Source organism: Pteronotus mesoamericanus, unplaced genomic scaffold (genome assembly GCF_021234165.1).
Source record: "Pteronotus mesoamericanus isolate MK-2021 breed Mesoamerican mustached bat unplaced genomic scaffold, CSHL_Meso_final contig_84, whole genome shotgun sequence".
Classification (NCBI taxonomy): Eukaryota; Metazoa; Chordata; class Mammalia; order Chiroptera; family Mormoopidae; genus Pteronotus; species Pteronotus mesoamericanus.
The window spans coordinates 6465257-6482006 of NW_026555267.1; positions in this window are offsets into that span (position 1 = coordinate 6465257).

The following is a 16750-nucleotide window of genomic DNA, read 5'->3' on the forward strand; positions in this document are numbered from 1 at the left end:
CGGCCTGTGAACCAAAGGGTCGCCAGTTTGATTCCCAGTGTAGAGCACAGGCCTGGGGTGCAGGCCAGGTTCCCAGTAGGGCGCACGTGAGATGCAACCACACACTGATGTTTCTCTCCCTCTCTCTTTCTCCCCCTGCCCTTCTCTTTTCTAAATAAAAAATAAATAAATAAATCTTTTTTTTTAAAAAAGATTTTTTCTCCTGGCTCCTCCTAGTTCTTGTGCGTTATTGAGTTACACATTGCAATCTTCTCTCCATTTGGAGTTCTTCCTGCTATAAGCATGAGATAAGGATCCAACACTCCATTTTTCCTGATGGCTTCAGTTATTCCCAGCCCTGCTTCCCTGCTGTTTCCAGGCGCGAGGTTTCCCACACGTGCAAGCCTGGGATGATGTGGGCCTGTTTCTGGACTTTTCTCCATGGTCTGCATAAGCAGGTGCCATACTGTTTTAATTTTCGAGGTTTTGTAATTTGTGTTACTACCTGGTAGGGTTTCATCTCATCATTACTTTGCTTTCTCAGAACTGTTCTGGATATTCTTGACATGTGTATTTTTTCACATTAATTATTTTTATTGTGGTAAAATATACGTTGCATAAAATTTACGCTTTAACCACTTTTAAGTGTGCAATTCAGAGATATTAATTAAGTACATTCACATTATTGTGCGACCCTTGCCACTCTCCATTTCTGGAACTTGTTTTTAATGCATTTCCAGGATTTTTCTTTTTATCATCCCAGGCTGAAACTCTGTATCCATTAAACGGTAACTCCTGCTCGCCCCTCCCCCAGCGCCCCTGGCAACCACCGTTCTACCTTCTCTCTCTCTGACTGCGACCACTCTCAGGGCCTCTCCTGAGCGAACCATGTAACACTTGTCCTTTTCTGTCTGGCTCATTTCATTTAGCATCACGCCCTCCAGGTTCCCCCACACTGTAGCACGTGTCACTTGAATACAAGTCCGAGGCGTGCGGATGCCACATTTTGCCTATCTATGCACCTGTTGGTGGGCACTGGGTTGTTTCCACCCTTTGACTATGGGCAATAATGCTGCTATAAACATGGGTGTACTCCATATTAATTGCAGCATTAGTTCGTTCGGGTCCAAACAACGAAACCTTTGTATTGTTTTTATAATTACCCCCTACTCCCCACCACGCTCCCCCCATCCACACTCCTCCCAAGAGTTGCTTATTAATTTGGTTCCATCACAGCACGGCCCAGACACCTTCCTGGACAATTCTTCCACTCCTGCAGTGCCGCCTGTGGCTCTGGCCGCCCAGCATTCCTTCCCCTTCTTCTAGTGAAGCATTAAAGCTGCTCTCCAGTCTCCCACTCGGAAAGCCTCCTGTCCTTTGCTTAGTCCACTGCTCCAGCCACTGGCCTCAGGAGCTGGTTCTGAGGGGCTTTGCAGGAACCTGCGTTAATTAGTTGCTTTCTTGGCACGCACCTGCAAATCCTACCTCCTCCAGCCTAATGGAGCTCCTAGGGGTCCCCAAATGTGCCCTGGCCTCCCTGCTTCTGCAAGGCCCTCCTTGCAAGCCACCTCCCGCACAGGCCCCTCTGGGAAGCCTTTCTGCCTCTCCCTTGTTGGTAACTTTGGGGCTGCAGGCCTCCTTCCCTGCCCTGCCACCTCCCCCTCCTGTTTCAGAACCACCTTTGCACTCGCCTGATCCACCGGCAGGCCGGACTCGGTGTGCGCACCGGTCCCATGCCTCCCACCTCTCCATTGCCCACAGCATGTGTCACATAGTAGGAGCTGATTTGAATTGGGTTCAACGAAGACTGTCTTCCTCTGCCGGCTTAGGCGCAAGCACGCTACCAAAGCTCTCCCACACCCGGTCCGGGACCTCAGGGGATTGTTACCGCCATTGTCCCACTGGTGACCTGTGATGTCTGGGTGCGACCTGCTGCCCATTAAGGTCCAGCTTTGCATTCTGATCCTGGTCGCCTGCAGGGTCCTATGTGCCCCAGGTCTCTGTGCCCGAGTCACCACCCTCCCTGTCCAACTCTGTGATGAGTTTTGAACAGCAGGAGGCAGGGGGGCCGCAAAGATATCTCCATGCCTGGCTCGCTGCATGGCCAGCTCTCCACCTCCGTCACAGCTCTCTTCCTGAAAAGTCCTCTGCGGATGATTTCTTGGTGAACGTGTGTATATTCATGTGTTGCGTTGCATTTCGTGTCCATCTTGATTCTTTCTCTTTATTTCTAAACATTTAATATGTACTTATTCAACAAATGTTTACTGGGTACTTCCTTTGGTCTGGGCATGCGTGGTGAATGAGGCTGGCGGGGTTTCTACTCTCACGGATTTTACATCTTCCCGGATGGGGGGAGGGAGCAGGCAATTAGCAAGGAAACATAAATTAGCACAGTAATCTCAGAGAATGAGAAGTGCTAAAAAGAAGATAAAATAAGATAATGTGCTAGAAAATGATTTGAGGAGAGGTGGAGACTATTTTAGATTTTGGTGCTTCTGCTTCCTTACTCTTAGAATCCAGCTTCCATGCTGTTGGGAAGCCCATGGAAAGACCCAAAGTGAGGATCATCAAGGCTCTCAGCTGAGCTCCCAGCAGGAAATAGATAAGGCAACAGACCAGAAGGGCAATAGGCGAGGAGGCAGATTTAGGGGTTGTCAGAAGGTATTTTCAGGAAGGTGGTATTTGAACTGAGATTTGGGAAGTTACAAAGAGGTATCCAAACAGTGAGTAGAGAAAGAACATTTTAGGTGAAGGAACAGCATATGCAAAGGGCCTGAGGGGGGAAATTCATTCCTCTTCTCCTCCCCCTCCTCCTCCTCCTCTTTCTTTAGAAACAGCAGGGATGGTGGCGCGATAGGGGTTGGAAAAGCAGGCCAAGATGATACCACATAGGGCCCTTTAGGCTGCACCGCTGAGGCCGAGAGCAGTGGGAAGCCCCCAGAGAGGCCTGGTCGGTGTCACACAAAGACCACGCTGGTTACGCCAAGGGAAAGACATTCTGGAGAGTCCCGGGGGCCAGGTCAGAGGAAGAGCTAGTCTCTACGGTGGCTTCCCTTTGCAAAAATTTAACCTACGAAAGCAGCCAACATACAAAAAGGCACACTGGACATGGTGCAGATGGGGACACTGAGGTCCAGAGAAGTCAGTGTCTTGAGCAATTGTGCAGCACCGATCAGAAGTCCGTGAGGGCTCATGATGCAGATCAAGGAGAACAGAGGATGGGCAGCAAAGGCCATTTAGCTTAATTTCCCCTACTTTGCTTCAGTCACCAGTTTGGTAAGAGGAGAATTCCAACCATCTGCAAGTAATCCAAATGCCTTACTAACCTGTCTACCCGCCCACCCCCATACAAAAAAAGAAAAACAGAAACCAATTCCTGAGCTTGCACGCCTGCATTCTCCACAATCATCTCTCTGTATTACAGCCCTTGTCATCTTACATTATACATGAATAACTAATCAACCAAACACAAACCCACTGATGAAAAAAAAAAGTGCATGTTGGATCTAGAATGTGAGCAGGGTAAAGAGTAATATTAATTTCACTGGTAAATAACAAAATGGGAGCAAACATGAGTGATGTTAAGACAAGAATCGTGTTTCTGAACACTTTTGGGGAAGGAAACGTCCCAAGAAACAAGGAAAAGGAGAAGCTAGGATCAGGTTGACCATATTTGAAGGGTGCTAATGCCATCCTTTTCTCTTCTGTCATTCATCAGCATAAAAATATCACCCTGGGTCAACCAGCTGGCCATTTGAACCATCATCTGTTGTCTCACCCAGTTAAATAATTCATGCAATAATCTTCCACTACTCCCTAATGGACATATAGGTGCTAGTCTTAACTCACCAACCAATACTGAAGTGGACTTAGGCTTCTTGAACTTCCATGGTGTGTAGCGCCATGTTAGACGTGTGGTGGGTGTCCAGTAAGCGCATCCGTCCACAAACTTCCTAAATGAAGTCTGCCTCTGCCTCCATCATTTTCCGGACATGTGTTTTTGACCACCGGGGATGGGCTCCTGACCTCCAGCTGCAGGGAGTGGTCTGGTGCGTTCCTCCTCCTGGACTTCTTGGTGGCAGCCGACATTGTTGAGGCCCTTCGCTTGTCTTCTGTGACTCTGAATTTTTCTGGTTCTAATCTTTCCTCCCTAACCACCAGTGATTCCTTTTCCTCCTTCTGCATTTGCAAGTACGCATTCCACAAAGACTTTGTTTTCCTCTCCTGTCGCTCTTTCCCTATAAGAAATTAACTGCATCTCATTTTGTATCAATGCATGGACCTATCACTATCTGTCATGTTATACGCAAAGTACCGGTTTATGGGCCTATCTGTACACCTAGATTTCAAGCTCCTCTTGGTGCCCCAGTCAGCTAGATGCTCAGTACACCCCAGGACAGAGTCTCTGTCCTTCAAACTATGCTTGCAGGTAGATTGGGTAGAGAGTATTACCCCCATTACAGGGACAGGGCCCTTCCCGCCAAAAAAAAAAAAAAAAAACAAACCTCAGGGAGGTTAAGTTAACATTGAAAACAAGATTCCCGGTTACTGGCGACTGAGATTCTGTGTCTTCAGTGCAATAATCATTCTGACAGTGCCCACGGTGAAAGGACCGTCAAGCTAATCCCGATGTTGTCTAAATACCGGCATCCAATCCTTTCCGTGCTCTTCTGAACAGCCTTAAATTTGCCAGTTCCTCTCTTAAAATATAGCCCGCAGGACTGAGCATAAAACTGCATGTGGCCTGACCCGCCAGCACGCACTGGGATTATTGCTTCTCTCCTTCCACACTCTGCAGTTCTATTAATAGAGCCTAAGATTGCATTAGGGTTCTCAACAGCCTCCTTGCGCTGTAGGTTCGCATCAAGCCTTCTGTCAAGCCAGCCCTCCCCATCAGCCACTGGCGCGATTGATTTTTTTTTTTTTTTTGAATGTTCATGATTATCTATGACTCACACTAGAAGATACAAAACAAGGTCCTGCCCTCCTTTCTTGTGTGGCATCTGCTGTGTGGGTGATGAGGTCTTGGGGGCCTGTTCAGAAACCAGGGGCATGGCCAGCCGCCGTTGAGAAGGCCTCTAGCGTCATCCCATCCGCAAAAGCAAGAGGGTGGTGATGAAATTAATTTTCTGGCTTGCTCCAAATTATTCTTAACGTTCACCTCTTCTCTTGGATTATGGTCCCTTCTTCATCTTGTTCTAATTCTGGGTGTTTAAACACAGAGCCTCTTGTTCCTCCTACCCATGGGCACAGCCACATTTTTGTTTCTTATGCCCTCTCCAAGCGGTATTATTTTTAGCTGGAGTGTCTTACTCAGCAATTTGCCCTACAATCTATTCTCTGTTGTCCCTACATCTAATCTTTTCTCTTATTCTTTTTCTCCCTCTGTCTCTGTCTGTATGTCAATACTACGCTTGGCTAAATAGATTTGATTTCGACCTACCTGAATCCCCTCTTCAGAGATTATAGTGCTTCCTCTCTCTCCCTCTTTTTCTTGCATTATATTTTTGCAGCGACTTGAAATTAGTTGTTTGGTAGTTGCAGAAATTGCAGTGTAGGCTATTGTGGTGGATCTTGGTTTCAACCCTAGGAAACCTGTGGGTTTGTGAGGCTTGGGTGTCAGAATTTGATGGCAGGGCTCTGAAGTCTGGAATCTGGGGCCCTGAGCTGAGAGACAAGCTCTCTTTCCTCAGCCTATAGCAGAGGGAACGGGAATGAATGGGCTCAAGCAGGCGTTCCCACCCTCCGCCAGGAGAGGGCGTAATACCCACAGTCCTCCAACGCTGGAATTTCCCACAGAACTAGATGTTGTCTGGGTGGCCTCCTGAAGACTCGAAGATAGGATGGGATGACACCACAGCCATGCTGCCACTGCTGCTTTGGCCACCTCCAGTAGTGTGTCAATGGTAAAAAGGATGTCGAAGAAGCAGACCCAACGTTGGTCCAAACGAATGCATGGGTTTGTGGGCCTGATTTAGGAACTTGCTGGAAGACAGGCAGGCTGATGGGGCTCCCAGGCCAGGCAGCGGCAATGACTTTGAGAACGTTTGGAGTCCACAGACGTAAACTGCAGACTGTGTGAGGGCGTCTGGTGGAGGCGCCCTGCATATTGCCAGCTGTGACATTTAGATTTCTGTTTGGCAAGGCAGGTCACGGTCGGTATGGGGCAAGTTCTGAAGTGGGTGTAGAAGTGTCAGGCAGGGTGACGGAGGCACCGAGTCAACCATTTCCAGGTGGGGTTAAAAGGCGTAGCCATTTTCTTCTGGGGGCCCCAGCACCTTTCATCAAGACTAAGTTGGTAACTGATTAAAAAAGAAGAAAAGGAAGATTAAACCCGAGAGGCCAGAGGAGAAAATGGTTTCCAGGTGGAAAGAACTGCTACTCTATTAACACCACCGGGAGTTCAAGCTGCCCACGGTCCCCCCACCCTCCCAGGCAGCGCTGGGCGACCGCCAGCTCCAGGAGGCAAAGGGCTCCCAACTGCCAAGCAGTGAAGATGTTTAATAAAATATTTACCTACGTGTATAAGAATAATGATGACAGAATGACAAACAGCAGCTAACAGCTTTAAGGTGCATGGGAGAGCAGCTCTGGGATATTTTTAATGAGGATGGTAACTTTCTGTTTAATTCCTGACGCTTACCTCCTGTGGGTACCGCGCCCACACTCCTGTGGGAGAGCTGTGTTCCGGGAGGGGCTTGCCAGGGTGGCACAGAGCCTCCCGTGGAGGAAACTGCCCCCCAGAGGGGCTGGAGCCAGCCTCACTTCCGACTCCAAGCTCCTGTCTGCCTCTCCTGACTTCTAGAGATTAGATTTCTGTCCCCACCACACCTAGGAGGGTTCTCAGCTCCGATCATTCAGTGAGTGATACTGATATTAAGTAGGAGTCTGACCCGTTCTCATTCAGCTGGATTTGTAGACGGCATTTGCTCTGGGTGGGTGTGATAATACTGAGCTGGAGACAAGGGAAGAGGAAGGCAGAGGGGACAAAGGGAGCAACGCTCTTCAGCCCAACACCAGGTTTCTAGCTGTGTCCGGTGTGAAAATGCAAAGGGAAACATTTGGCTAAACGCGTTTATTTATTTATTTATTTTACGCCTTGAGAGAGCTTTTTGCATTTCCTTCCCCAGTTTGGAAAGATAAATAAAAACAAAACAAATTTTCTCTGTCATTTAAATTAAGAAGGCCTTTATGTCTCTGAATATATCAAATACTGTTAGGAGTAAATAAACTCCACATAAAGATAGCAGTATATCAGCAGAGTGTTTGAAAATTAGGATTTCACATTCTCGCAGCCTCACGCCCTTTTTTCATGTTTCCCCCCCACCAGATAATTTGTACATCCAGGTACGACTCTTAGAAAGACACCATCTAGGTTTTCCCACATTATACACATCTAGAAGGAGAAACAACTTAGGGTCTGTACACACATGCTTACTTTCTATTTCTTGGAAGAAAACAAACTAGCCCTGAATTTAAGAGTATGCTCAGAAGTCATAATTGAGGAAAGATCTATTTATTTATTTAAAGGAAATACATGCGGGGGGTGGGCGATGGAAGTGGGAGAGGGAATAAGGGGGATAAATGGTAATGGGAAAAATGCAATAAAAATAAACTATTAAAAAATAAAGGAAATGCAAAGGGCCCATTATTTTGAGACATGGAATTTTTACTTGCTGGGATTTTCATGAATAAAAATTCATTTACTAAATATTTTCTGGTAAAAATACGGTTTGCTTTTTTTTGGGGGGGGGGGTGCCAAGTCTGCCATGTCAGTTCTTAAGGCTTGTAACCCCAGGAGACAGACAGAGTGAACCACCCCTTTCACCAGCAAGGCGCCTGGCATGGCGGAGAAAGGCAACACCAAAAAGTAAACGAAGGGCATTGTGTGAAGCAAAGCAAGTTTAAATTAATCTTGCTTTTCCAATTTGAAAACATGCTCACGGTTGTTAGTAACTGAGTTAAGACATTTAAATCATATATGTACTTTTGTATCTTGACAGTGACCTTTTATAAGTGTGCAGTGGGGATAAGAAGATGAGCAAAGAGATGCTCCAGAAAGAGCATCGTAGGTAATTGAACATGAAATGTGTTGCAATCTGATAACATTAATAACATGCAATCACTACTTTAAATCTAATATGCAGTTCATTTGGCCAGGGTCTAACTAAAGTGCTCTATAAATGTTAGCATGTGAATCGTGTTGCAAACCTATAAGGTAAGCAGCTCTATTTTAGTGCATTTTGTAGTATCTCTGTATTAGTCATCTATTCTATGTAGCAGATTACTTCAAAACTTTGTAGCTTCCAACAAGTATTTATTACCTCACACAGCACCTGCGGGTGAGGCTCTGCAATGGCTTAGCTGAAAGGTCCTGGCTCAGGGTCTCTCATGAAGTTGTCAAGATGTGGGCCCAGGGAGCTGTCATCCGAAGGCCTGGCTGGGACTGGCAGATCCACTTTCAAGGTGTCTAACCTACAGAGCTGGCAAGTTGGTTTAGGCTGTCAGCAGGAAACCCCCATTCTTCTCCCGTTGGGCTACCCGGGTGTCTTCAGGATATGGCGCCTGGCTTCCCCCAAAGCAAGATGTGAGAGAGAGAGTGACGCGGCAGCCGCAGTGCCCTCCGGGACCCAGCCCGCGAAGTCTCCCACCGTCCTGTCCTCCACGTCCTGTTCAGTAGGAGCCAGTTACTAAGTACGACCCAGGGGAGGTGGAATTAGGCTCCACCTCTCGGAAGTGCAGTAAAGAATTTGTGGACATATTTTAAAACCAAGACGCCCTATTTAGGGGGGGGGCAGTTGAGGCTGATGGGGGCTCAAGGTCACCGAGCTATTAGTAAGACCCACGTGCAAGGCGGCAGACCGTTTCATTTTCCTTCTGCTGCACCATCCACATACAAAGCAAGACAGAAAACCCCACATTCCTGAAACCACTGCATACAAATCCAAAGTCTGCCCCTTTAAAATGGCTGTGGTCTTCTAAAAGCAGTAGGTGGCTTTATGTTTGGAAATGAATGAAATAGACACTAGACTGGAAGGAAGGAGTCCACTCTCCTCTCAATCAGCTGTGACCTTGAGAAAATACTACCTGTCTCAGTGATGGTTTCCTCCTTTCTAAAACCACAAGGGCCAGCCGAGTGGTTCCCAAACGTGGTTGCTCCTCTGGGGAACAAAAGACTCACCGGTCTTAACATTAAGTTTACCCACCCACAATCTCCAGGAACCTGAATAGTTAAAAAGGAGCCCAACGGACTGCCCTGCAGACAGCACTACCTGCTGGGATACGGGACTTCTCTTGCTTCCAGGGGTTATTTGAACTCCTCCCTTCCAACCGGATGTGCCCAGGTAACTCATTGGTTCTTGATCCTTACAGCAATTGTAGGGGAATTAAAAGAAAAAAAAAAAGATGCCTGGGGGCCCTCCCCAAGCAAAACAAATCAGACCTTCTGTGATGGAGCCCAGGGATCATTGTGGTTTGTTCCTTTTCATCAGTGTGTTTTAAAAGAATTGTGTTCGGCCCTTGGTTGCATATTTGAATCATTGGGAAGTTTCAAAGAAGATCACTACCTGGATTGTCCCCTAGACTAGTTACATCAGAATCTCGTGGGTGGAACCGGGCATCAGTATTTTTTAAAGTTCCCAGGTAAATGTAAAATAAAGGCGCATGGGCCTAACTTTGCTTCATTTGAGACCATTCCAATAATGCCTTGCCCATAAAAGATTATTTAGAAGCAAAATTATTCAGAAATCCAAGATGCTACAGCAGTGGCATAAGAAAAAAATGCTTTCAAAATGGAAGGTATTAAAAATTAAATGGAAGTGAGTTCCGTTTCTGGCTATACGGCAGATTAAATAACTTGAATATCCTCCCATTATACATCTTCTATAAATACTGGTCAAAATGCAATAAACACGCATCGAAATGAGCTCAGAGCAGTAAGGAAGAGCCCCCTCAGCAAGAAGCAAGCGGGAGATGGCAGTTAGCGTGGTGAGCGCGCAGAGGTGGAGCTTGCCTCAGGCAGGTTTGCCGGCCTTGGAAGTCTGAGGTTGGGCATCAAAGTGGAAAAGAGACTGCGGTTTGCGCCTGTTAAACGTGGGGAACCCTGACTGCTGTGGCTCGGTTGGTTGGGTGTCATCACACAAGGTGAGGGGTCACCGTTTTGATTCCCAGTCGGGCCATCTGCCTGCGTTGCAGGTTCAGTCCCTCATCTGGGTGAGTTGCGGGAGGCGGCTGACCAATGTATCTCTCTCACGTCAGTGTTTCTCTCCCTCTCTTTCTCCCTCCCTTCCCATCTCTCTAAAAATAAATAAATAAAATCTTAAAAAATTTTAAAAACAATATAATGGGGAGAAGGGACTGAGATCCCCCCATGAAGTGGGAACCCTCCAAAGGATGAACTATTATAAAAATATTTCACTGGAAAAAAACCTCCCCAGTGGCACAGGGAGACAAAGAAATTTAACTGTCTTGGCATGAACTAAAAGTGGAGGAAAATGTCTTTGCTGAGAATTTGGGACTGTAGCCCAGGCTTCAGGTAAATCTGGGGCTGGAATTTACCCTACCTCTATGGTCTAGGAGTCCCAAAGCTGAAAATGAATATAGAAAAATACAGACCCAATACGAAACTGTAAAATATACGTGGCTACAATCCACCATATCCAAGACGTAGTAGACACGAGAGTTCCAGGAACCTCAGGCAATAGAACTCTCAGACAGACTGTGTAATAAGCAAGTAAAAAGTGACTAAAGACATAAAAGAACATTTGGAACCACGAGAAAATAGCCTAACACTGTAAGAAAAGGTAGACACGAAAGAGAACTAAATAGAACTTCTAGAAATTACACATACAGTCATTGAAATGAAATGCTCAGTGGATGAGTTACAAAGCAGATTAAACATTGCTGAGAAAACACTGCAAATGGATCCAAGGAAATTGCCCAGGAAGCAGCACGGAGAGACAAAGTGAAGGGAAGTCTGAAAGATGCAGAATATGTTGCGTAGAGGCAGACGGTGCATTAGACACCTAATACGAGTACCAGAAGGAGAGAACTGGGGAAAAAAAAAAAAACCCCAAAAAACACAACAAGGGAGACAGGATTCATTGAGACAATGGCTGAAAGTTTTCCAGATTTGATAAAAGACATGAATCCTGAAATTTTGCACGTACAATGAATCTTGAACCAGGTATATGAGAACTTTGTCCCTGAACAGAGCATGTTAGGAATGCAGGGAGCCAAAGACAGAGGAAAATCTTAAAACAGAAAGAAAAGGCAGATTACCTACAAAGGAATGGCATTTAGACTGACAGCAAGTGTCTCAGCAATAAATAAAGAAACAAAAAGACATGATATAGTTAAAAAAGTGCTGAGGGTAAAAGAACTTTCAATCTAGAATTCTACACCCAGAGAAATCATCATTCAAGGATAAGAGTGAAATAAGACAATTTTATATTCATGGAGAAAGCATGTCAATCACATAACCTCTTTGAAAGATTTACTAAAAGATAGATTTCAAGGAAATAGGCTGGTACCTAGGAAAAAAAGGAATAGTACGCTAGAAACAAAGGTGAATAAATTGGTAAGCATGGGTAACTCTGAACAATGATTATGTAAAACTAAAACAGCGGCAGTGTCTGACTGGGTAGCTCAACTGGTTAGAGCGTTGATCCGATACATCAAGGCTGCGGGTTCAATCTCTGTTCATGTACAAAAAGTAACCAATTAATGTGTACGTAAGTGGAACAACAAATTGATGTTTCTCTGTCTCAAAAAAAAAAAGATTCTTAAATAAAAATAAAATGATAACAGTGATTAAATTTAGGGGCATAAGAATCAGGTGGGTCTAAAATAACATATAAAAGGGAGCATGTAACTGAAGTTGCAGCATTCTTAGTTTATTGTATAGTGTAAGGGGTGGTGGATGTGTACAGGTTAAAAATTGTAATCACTAAAAGAATAGAAAGAGAACCTATAATTTCTGAGTTAGTTAAAGAGGAAAGGGAAACAAAAAATTCTTGATCAGTTCAGTACAGAGAAGGAAGGAAGTAAACAAAAGACTTAAGAGAAAGCAGAATAAATATAAGGTGCAAAATGAGAAAGAAGACAAGTTAAAAAATATCAGAAGTCAGTAGATTAATAGGCTCTCTTATACATTGCAACTGGGAGTACAAATTGGAAGAGCACTTTGGAAAATAGTTCAGCATTACGTTGTAATGTTTTACATTCATACATCTTATGAGCCAGTAATCACTCCGAAGAGAAATTCTTGCCCACATACAGCAGAAGGGAAGAATGCTCATTGCAGCTCTGCTTGGAAGAGCAAAATATCAGAACAACTCACACGCCTATGACAAGAGAATGGACAGACCAAACTGTGGCCTAGTCACCGAAGAAATATCTTACAATCATGACAAGGAACGAACTACAACCAGATGCAGCAATCAAGTTGAATCTTAATACCACCACATCAAGTAAAAATAAAGCCTCAGAAATTCCTCATAAAATTTTAAAACAAGTGTGTGATAAAAACTTGATGGAACTTTTTTAAAAAGGAAAATAATAAATACAAGATTGAGATCGGTGGTTACTTCAGAGGGGGAACGGATGGGGAGGAGTACATAGGTAGTTGTCATTGTTACTGTTTTAGTTCTGGAGTTGAGTAGCTTTACAGGTATTCATATCAAAAAATACAATGAAACAAAACAAGGTCACAAATATACCCAATGATGACAGTATGTTTATGTCAGGCATTTTGATTCATATATTCTTGCACCCCTAAGTTCCATTAAAAATATCAGCAATCACATTAAATAAAAATGGACTAAACTTACTAGTCAATGAAATAAATGAAGGAACAAAGTCCAGCTATATGTTGTTTACAAGATGCTCACCTAAAACTTGAAAGACATAGTAAGGTTGAGAGTTAAGTGATGAAAAAAGATATGCCAGGCATATCTTTACTAGAAGTTTGAGTAGTTATAGTTACAGCAGGCAAAGTTGACTTTAGAGCAAAAAGCACTAGGTTTAAAGATCATCTGTGCATATATTGAAGAAACAGTTCACTTAGAAAACAAAGAATATCCAAGCTTGTATATACCTAATAATATAGCCTCAAAATACATAAAGCAAAAAGAGAAACAAAATGAGGAAAATGCACATAGATTTTTTTTTTTTATGTACTTGTCCATATTTTAAAAATAATTTACCTCTCTGGGAAAATTTGAGAGATTTAGAGGAGAAATGGACAAATTCAGTTATATAAGATTTTTATGTACCATTATAAAAAGTGATAGATCAAGCAAACAAAACATTAGTAAGGCTATAGAAAATCTGAAAACCGTAATTAACAGGCTTGATTTAATAGACCAAAACAGGGTGCTACCCTTAACAATTAAGGCATACATATTCTTTGCAAAACCATATGGAATATTTCTGAAAAGCTTACCATTTACCAAAGTAAGACTCCACAGATAACAAATACCTGCAGACTGTCTTCTCTGGCCTGAATTCAGTTAAGTTAAACACGACTAACTAAAAACCAAAACAAAAACACATTTAGAAATGTGAAAAAACACATGTAGTGAGCCAAAGGAGAAATCATATTTGAAATCTAAATATCCCTTGCTTGGGGTGATAAGAAAAATTCTGTACAACTTGTGGAATGTAGTTCGAATGGTACCCGCAGTGAAATCTGTAGCCTTACATGTTAAAAAAAGAGAGAAAGAGAGAGAAGGCTGAAAATTAATTACTTAAACCACCGATTCAAGAAATTTTTCAAAAGGCAACAAAATAAACCCAAAGAGAGAAGAAAATAATAGGCAATATGTATTAGTAATATACTACATATCTTATATATTATATATATTCTTAGATCTATGTTCTTATATATAAGAATATAAGGTATATCAATAATATATAAAAGTGAAAGTTAATGAGAGAAAACTGTTAACCAAACTAAAAGTTGATTCTTTGAAAACACTAGTAGAACGTAGAAACGCTAGTTAAATAAAAAAGGGAGATTTCTGGCACAACTGATCCAGAAAAGAGAAGATATATATCCAATAATATTTGGAGTGAAAAAAAATCGATGTTATGGACAGATGCAGCAGAGAAAATATATTGAGAAAACTATAAACAGCATTTTATTCATAAATGTGAAAACCTAGATGGTATAGATGATGTGTAAAACTTGACTCAAGAAGAATATAAAACCTAAGGAGATCCATAGCCATTAAAAAAAATAGAATCAGTAGTTAAAAACTCAACCTAGGGAATGTTTATCCCAGACCCAGACATTTTACCAGCAAGTTCTACCAAACATGCAAGGAACACATCATTCCAATTTTATACACACTGTTCCAGAAAATGGAAAAAGAAGGAACATTTACCAGTTCATTTTATGAGGCCAGTATAACCAGACAAATGCAATACAAGAAGAAAAAATTATAGCCAATTTGACTCATAGACATGAATACAAAAAAAAAAATCCTATAATGAAATTAGATGTTGACCTTCATTCATTCATTCACCCTTTCAGTCATTCAACAAATATTTATTGAGCATCCACCATGCACCAACAGGCACTGTGCTAATACGTGGAGAGCAGAAATGGACTGGGGATTAGGGCTTGTGGGAGGAGATGAGCAATAAAGCAAATGATCACACAGGGTAAGGTACACAGAGGACATTCTGGCAGGATGACAACAGTGCACATCAAGGGGTATCTGACCTGGTCAGAGAGGTTAGGGAAAGCCTTCCAGGCACTTCAGTGGAATAGGAATGAGTGAGGGAAGGATGTTTAGGAGGCTGCTGCAAGGGCTCAAGTGGGAGGTCTGGGATGCAGTAGCCGGAAAGATGAATTTGAGTGATGTTTAGGAAGACCGAAATACCGCATCCTACAGACTTTCGTGATAGATTGCACTTGGGAAGCTGCCACCCTGGAGAAGGGTCAATTTTGTCTCTAGGATGGTAGAGGGAACCTTAGAAGAGGTTCAGATTTAGGAGAAAAAAAGCAAGATTTTGGACATGTTGAGTTTGGGGGAACTTTAGGAAGGCTAAGTGCAGATGTTGGATAGGAAGTTAACCAGGGGCTGTAGCTCTGTGGGGAGGTCAGGCTGAAGATTTTGAGTGGCACCAGCATGTCAGTGGTATTTAAACCCATCCCTCAGAGGAGCTCGCCCAGATAGGGTGGGAAGCTGGGAGAAAGAATGAACCCCAATATTTAAAGGAAAGGCAGAGAACGAGTCAGGGCAAAGAGACAGAGAAGGAATGGCTGGAGAGATAGGAGGAGAACCAGAGCGTGGGCATCATGGACGCCAAGGAAAAAGTGAGTTACAGGAAGCGAGTGTCCACCAGTGTCATGGGCTGTGGAGATTTTAAGAGGTAGAGGACTGACATGGTGCTTCCGGCATTCTCCTCACCCAGGGGCTACACCAAGGGAGTGAGCTGGAGAAGAAATGCATAACAACAATAATAAGCTATTATAATTAATGTAGTGAAGAGGGCAGCAGGAGGGGATTTTTCAGGACAATGAAACTCTTCTGCATCTTGGTTATGGTGGTCGTTACCAGACTCTAGGCATTTGTCAAAACTCCTAAAGTTATAGACCACGAAGAGTAAATGTTATTGCATGTAAGTTAAAAATAAGTAAGTAAACATGGAGATTTAAGCTCTAGCTCTCTCACTGACTTTGTAGCTGCAGTGCTAGCCCCTCTCAGGTTTTCAATTCAGTTCATTGTCAGCTTGTGTAAGTCCACAACAGGGAGCAAGGGCACCCCACTCTTGCCTTGTGAAGGACAGAATAAGGAAGCAGGCAGCAGAGCCAAAGGGCATTGTACTGATGGCCAGAACCCCTTTTTGGAGCTGACTGGTCCGGGCAGGGTTACAGTCTGGTGAACTTGGCTCCTCTGGGACCCTGATGTAAAATGAGGGGTTGGATCAGGAAAGGCCTTTCTACCTTTCGATGGTCTGTAGTTGTAGCATAAAAAAATTCCAAACACAATCCAATTTCCTGTTGTCTAAATTTTGTTATTGAGAATAATCATAATACACAATTATCGCAATAACAACTGGCTCTTAAATACATGAGACCCCAGATGATTTAGGAAGCAGCTTGAAGTTACAGAAAATGCTTAGGCTTGTGGTATAAAGCTTTCGAGCACCTTCTAAAAGTCATATGGAATAATGATTGATAATAAGCATGACCCTTCTAGGTTTACAGTGAAAAAGCCACTTTTATATTTGCTCACTTCACTCCCTCCTCTCACCCCATCAATCCTGACAGGGAGGAATTATCCCAATTTAGGAAAAAGGGAGATTAAGAGTCTAGTCAACCAGGGCTTTGGCTGGTGTTTAGAGTTTCCAAACCTTCCACTTTTCCAAGACCCACAGTGGATTTAGTACAGTTTTGGTGTTGAGTGTATTCCATTGTGTCCTAATCCTATGACAATTTAATGGAAAAGTGTTAACTGGGCATCAATTCATGCCATATTAACTCAATTTATTGTAATAATTTAAAACAATAGGGATAATTGTTTTAAATACCCCATAAACTGAATCCAGCCTGAATGTGACCAGCCTGGAATCTGATGGAGAAGTGTGAGGTGCCTTTGGGAAGCTACCAGCATTGTCTTTTTGGAGTTTTCAGGGCGGGAAGGGATGAAGCCAGTATTTATTAAGCACCTACTGTGTGCTAGAATCTGCAGCGGACACAGCTCCTAAGGTGGCGCATTGCGGGGGAGAAGGGCTACCCGTAGCCACCTCCTCAGAT